Genomic DNA, 6,975 nt, shown 5'->3' with positions numbered 1-6,975 from the left:
TTAAGGTAAGTTCAAAACTTTATCAAAATCACTGGGAAATCGTAGAAAAAACTGCTTAAGTGCTCTGATATTTGGATTCAACAACAAAAGAAATTATGGCGGAAAATCAGCTACATTATCAAAATTGGGTGTGCTAGTCAAATCTTTGATTTTTCAATTAAGAGCGCTATCATCTAATTAACATACAAACGCCAAACAGCTAGCAACATAAATTATGACAGGGATTGAAGATAGGTTCAACACTCGTAACTATAAGGACGTTTCATCATTAGCAATACTACTTGATCCAAGATTTAAAAAAGAAGGGTTCTTAGGAAATTCCATAGAATACGAGGAGGCGTATGCTTGTTTACATGAAAAATTAATTCCATTTAAAACTCAATGCGAAAATGACACATCTACTGTAGAAGAATGTACAGAAATTATACATGACGATGATATATGGGGTGTATTTAAACAGCATGTTCAACCATAACCCAGAGGTGTTACCAATAATCCTATTGTAACAGCTACTGCAGAGCTACATCGATATTTATAAGAAAAAATCTATAAATTAATGAAGATCCTCTCAATTGGTGGAAGAGTAGATTAGAAATATACCCTGGATTAGCAAAACTTGCATAAAAATATTTGAGCATTCCAGCAACTTCTGTTCCCTGTGAGAGAGTTTTTTCAAAAACAGATGTTGACTCAAAAAAGAAGTCGACTTGGAAGCAGGAAGTAAAGGAAATGGTATTCGTTCAATACAACTACAAAATGAAAGAAGGAAAGGAGAAATAGGTTAACATGCGATTGAAATTGTAATAAAACCAAATCACGAATTAATAAGAAGTTATGTATTAAATTATAATTCAACTTGTCTTTGTGAACTCCAATTGTATGTTTTTTTTTAAATTCTATAAATATAAACCAACAATCATCAAACAAAATTGAAAAAGCCTTATTGCTGTTGACTTCATATAATGGGAAGCATACGGGAAGTATAAGGAATTTTTAATGTGACGGTAAATATTCTAAAGGTAACTATTATTGCAAGAAAGAAATATTTAAAAGAGAAAGAAAATTTTTATACCGCATCGTACATTTTGGATGCATTATTTGAAACGGAACACATTCATCACTAACTTTCTTCACGATAGTGACCAGTCATTTTGGGCATTAGTAATTGCATCGCCAACATAAACTGCTCGCCCGGCCTTGACCAGACTCATCCCGACCCATCTAGACTCATCCAGACTAATCCAAACTCATTCGGACTCATCCAGACTTCATTCGGACTTATTCAGACTCATTCGGACTGATCCAGACTCATTCGGACTGATCCGGACTCATTCGGACTGATCCGGACTGATCCGAAGTGATCCAGAGTGATCCGAAGTGATCCAGAGTGATCCGAAGTGATCCAGAGTGATCCGGACTAATTCGGACTGATCCAGACTGATCCAGACTGATCCGGAGTGATCCGGAGTGATCCGGATTGATCCGGAGTGATCCGGACTGATCCGGACTGATCCGGAGTGATCCGGACTGATCCGGACTGATCCGGAGTGATCCAGACTGATTCGGACTGATCCGGACTGATCCAGACTGATCCGGAGTGATCCGGACTAATCCGGAGTGATGCGGAGTGATCCGGACTAGGCATGGGCAAAACGATTCTTTTCACCGAACGCGAACGAACTAGTTCGCTCACCAAAAAGAACCGAACGCGAACGACGATTCTTTCGTTCTTTGTTTCATGAGGTTTTTATTCACAAAGAACGCTCGTTATCTTTGTCATTTACCCACCATAGACGCATACTGTAGCCAAAGAAGTACTCATTCTGCGGTTGAAACCAATCATTTAAAAACATTAAACACTCGGCTGTCTGGTCAACACAATCCATCGCAAAACCGACCAAAAACTAGCATGTAAAAAACTAATACGAGCAAAAATGTCTCCTGCATATATTGTACCCCATGCCTTATACACACTTAAGGATTCTATTAAAAAAAAACTACTTAAATATGGATCAACATGATGAGCGCAATCAATTCAGTTCAGTTCATTCGCGAACAATGACTAATCCGTTTGAACGGGCTCGATCTATTGAATTGTATAGGTATAATTTCCATGCCAACAGAACACAGATCGAACACCAGTTCGAACGCGTTCGATGAATTCAGTTGTGTAGGTACGATTTACACACCAACAGAACACAGATCGAACACCAGTTCGAACGCGTTCGATGAATTCAGTTGTGTAGGTACGATTTATACACCATCAGAACACAGATCGAACACCAGTTCGAACGCGTTCGATGAATTCAGTTGTGTAGGTACGATTTATACACCAACAGAACACAGATCGAAAACCAGTTCGAACGCGTTCGATGAATTCAGTTGTGTAGGTACGATTTACACACCAACAGAACACAGATCGAACACCAGTTCGAACGCGTTCGATGAATTCAGTTGTGTAGGTACGATTTACACACCAACAGAACACAGATCGAACACCAGTTCGAACGCGTTCGATGAATTCAGTAGTATAGATACGATTTCCACACCAACAGCACACGCATCGAACACTGCTGGACAATTTCGACGGCGTTCGAGGAATTGAGTTGTATGGGTACGATTTCAACACCAACAGGGTACATTTTGATCTCTGACGACCCGTTCGCACGGTGCGAGAAAGAGCGAGAAAGCAATGATTTTGCACGTTTTATTACCACATTTATGTGTGCCGTCGAACACTGAACGGAACGTTCGAACGCGTTCGGTGTAGTCAGTTTCTTCCAAAATTTTGACTTAAGTCCTGGTCGTTCTTTTTGTTAAGAACCTCGTTCGTTCGTGCACTTTACCGAACTGTTCGAACGGTGCGATTCTTGTTCATTTTACACATGCCTAATCCGGACTGATCCGGACTGATCCGGAGTGATCCGGAGTGATCCGGAGTTGTAGAGGTGTGTGTGCGGTGCAGGACACGATCGACTGATCGTTCTACGAAGAGAGATCGTTGACCGTCCGCACAGAATAGACCACCTTTTTAACGTGTCATGTTATTTGTTACAAATTATATTTTTATGTGTTAATAAATAAGTAATATTACCAAAGAACACAAAACCCGATATTATAAATGCTACCAGCAGCACGGGGAGGTATTCGCACCAAAGTCCGGCTATCTTTTGGAAAAGTGGCATCTACCTTGTTCCGTAGGATCACCAGTAACATATTGACCACCGAACGGGGAAGCTGACTCTGAATTGCAAAGAATCTAAGACAATCCAACAAACTTAGATTGTCAAAGATCTCATAAGAGTCATTCTCATCGGAAGCACCGAGATAAAAATCGTCGCTGTCCTCGCCGTTCGGATAATTTTCCCCGTGTTCGAAATCTGCAGCATTGTCCGCGACGCTTTCAGCGCTTGTTCCGGCAGTGCTTGATGTCGCAGATTTGCCATGCGACACTTCCGGAACCGTTTCGTCATCCGAAAATCCTGATTCGGGAGATAACTTATAGTCAACTGATATCGAACATTTGTTGTCTGCTTTGAGATCCGACATTTGAATTGCTGATTTGGTGTTTTTGCCGTCACCACTCTACAACAGCTGCAATAAAAGGAACGGACCAATCATTTGTCCGATTGACCAATGCAACAAATAATGTATTTGATCATGATCGCACGATTATTAATTTACATTTAGACCGTGTCAACCGCAATGGCTTGTTAAAGGCTTTTGAGACTTCATGGTATCAGAAGCAGGATAGTCAGTTCTTGTTTCGTACGGATAGTCAAGAATCGATTCACGTCCGGTCTTGTGGCATTTGTCATGGTAAACCTGTAGAAATCTTATCCGTTTTGCCAGTCTGAGCCACTTTTCTTAGCCTGCTCCACTGCTTTTAGCCACTTATCTAAGCCTTTTTAACTTTGTGTGTTCAACAAAATTAGCCCTGTCCTGTCTATAGGAGGCTCGGTACATACGGTACTAGAACCCGTGACGGGCATGTTTAAAGGTCGTGCACTTGATGACTGGGCATTATGGTTTTGCTTAATGGTTTTTCAAAACTAATTTTTGTTTTAAAACACTTCTTCTTCTTTTATTATACGTTACGTCCTGCGCGGTCATGCTGGACTATTCAGGTTTTTGATACATAATTAGTACCACGCAGCCGGATAGTCAGTCCGACTACGGAAGGACGGTCCATACGTGGCTTGAGCCTATGACGGGCATGTTGTTAAGTAGAGCGAGTTGACGACTGTACCACAGGACCGCCCTTTTGAAACACATTTTTACACATTCACTGAACACTGAACAAATTTTCAATACTGAACAAATTTTCGAACCGAACCTAGTTACTAGGTAATAAAATAAACACCGGCTGTTAACTCGGAGGAGAATTTCGGATAAAGTCTTGCGCGTTTCTTTCTGTTTTCTATGCTACCAATAATTACCAATCTTATAACGACGATTTGCCAGAGAAGAAGAGGACGAAAAAGCCTTTTATTTATTAAATCTAAACCGCTAGTGATGTCAGCGTAAACAAGTTCAAAAAATGAACGGATTTATTCCGATCCGCTCCGAACTGCTCGACTCCAGCAGTTGCTCCAACATCCTCCCCCACCTTGACGGATGTCAATAAACAATTCTACGCATTGCCTTCATTATCGGTGCTAAGAGGTAAGATACAAACCTTCGTAATTGGACGCGTAAATGTTCCCTTAGCTGTTTTTAGTGTTACTACGCGTACGATGTTGTCGTCTCCGGGATGGATTTCTGTAATACGCGCTAGAGGCCAACGCGTTGTTGGTAAAGATTCGTCCATCAAAATTACCATACGGCCTACGTGTATGTTGTTGTTGTTTTTGTTACCAGACCGCGTGTAACTTTTTTGCAACTCTTGAAGGTATTCTGTTGCCCAATGCTTCCAAAACCTTTGCACTAATAATTGCCATTTTTGTAGATCGTCTAATGTGCATGATTTCAACTGTGTGTAGTCCGGTTCCGGAACGGCATACATCGATGTTCCGATTAAGAAGTGTGCTGGCGTGAGGGCGGCTAACTCATTCGGATCGTCGGATAATGGTAATAACGGCCGAGAATTCATTGCAGCTTCTATCTGATGAAGTATGGTACAGTATCCTTCATACGACAAACGGGTGTTGCCTAGATGTCGGTACAGGTGTTTCTTCGCGGTCTTAACTGCGGATTCCCACAATCCGCCGAAGTGTGGAGCTTTTGGAGGGGAAAAATGCCAGTTTATCCCCTTATCGGCACAATCGGCAGTAATAGTGTTGCGGTGTTGCTCATCCTCGAATAGCTCAAAAAGTTCCCTTAGCTCACGTTCGGCTCTTTCAAAGTTTTTTCCATTGTCGGAATGGATGTGCGCTGGTAATCCACGCCGTGACGTGAAGCGTCTTAGGGCTGCCAAAAATCCTGCGGTTGTCAAATCTCCTACCAGTTCCAGGTGAACCGCTTTCGTGGAGAAGCACACGAATACACAAAAATAGCTCTTGGCGGCTGCGGCCTTGCGATGCGCAGGCTTCAAATAGAACGGGCCGGCGTAGTCCACCCCAGTGATGGAAAAAGGCCGGCTAGGTGTGATGCGGGATGACGGAAGTTGCCCGATTGGCTGCTGCACCAATACAGGATCTTGACGAATGCATCGGAAACAGTTCCGCACGATGCCTTTCACCAATCGACGTCCGTCCAAGGGCCAATACTGCTCCCTGATTTGTGATAGTAGCAGCCTTCCGCTGGCATGTTTTCGTTCCTCGTGGAAGTGCTCTGCTAATAGCCGAGTAAAAGTGTGGTGTTTGGGTATTACCGCAGGATGCTTAGCTTGATATGGTAGCTGGGACAGGTTTAAACGACCTCCCACTCGAATTATGCCTTCCTTGTCCACGAAAGGAGTCAATTTTCGTAAGGCCGATTGCTTTGGCAAGGCTTCTCCTTTTATCAGTTGCTTAACTTCCACAGAGAAGGCATCTTGCTGTGCTAGTTTACATAGAGCTATTTTTGCTGCTTCCACATACTCGGCTGTGATTGCTGTTGGTGCATTAGCATGCGACACTAGTTGCTGCGTTCGTACTTTCTGCTTCGTGTTGCACACAAAACGTATGCAGTAGGCTATAATGCGTACCATTCTAGTGTAGGAGGATGAGATATCGAACCATGGATGAGATTGTGCACATACGACAGTAGCACTCACCTGACGTGTTTCTAAGTCCATATCGTCTACCGGTTCCGGGTTTGAGCTGGGCCAGGATGATGAAGGATGCGCTAGCCAGTCTGGGCCGGATTTCCAAAGCGTGCTTTGCTTGAAGTGTGTTGCGGACATGCCTCGGGAGACCAGATCAGCAGGGTTGCAGGTACCCGGAACGTGCCGCCATTGCCGTGGATGCGAAAAATGTTGCACTTCCGCAACTCGATTCGCTACAAACGTCTTCCAAGTGTTGGGTGGTGAAGCAATCCATTTCAGGGTTACAGTTGAATCGGACCAGAAGATGGATTCGGCAGAAGCAATCTGCATTGCATTCTTGACGCGATGGTGAAGGTGCGCTCCCAGGACAGCTGCACTAAGTTCCAGTCTCGGCAGTGTGACGCGCTTCAAAGGTGCAACGCGAGACTTCGACGCTAGCAGGCTGATTTGCACTTCTCCCTTCGTGGTCTCGCAGCGTACGTAGGTGCATGCTCCGTAGGCAGCTTCGGAGGCATCGGTGAAAGTGTGAAATTCTACCTTTGAATGTGGTAAAAGTACATAGGGATTAGTTTTATATTCAGCTAAAGCTTGCCAATCACCTTGAATTGCTTTCCATTTTTTGTAGATTTGTTGCGGTACAGGTTCGTCCCAGCCGGATTTCAGCAACCATAGCTCCTGCATCAACATTTTTGCTCGAACAAGTATCGGTGCAATCAGTCCGAGTGGGTCGTACATTTTTGCAATGTTGGATAAGATCGATCGCATAGTTGAAGAGGTGTCATCGATGC

This window comes from Anopheles gambiae, chromosome 2 (genome assembly GCF_943734735.2).
Source record: "Anopheles gambiae chromosome 2, idAnoGambNW_F1_1, whole genome shotgun sequence".
Lineage (NCBI taxonomy): Eukaryota > Metazoa > Arthropoda > Insecta > Diptera > Culicidae > Anopheles > Anopheles gambiae.
The sequence above is the reverse complement of the archived record's forward strand: the minus strand, read 5'-3'. Positions refer to the sequence as shown.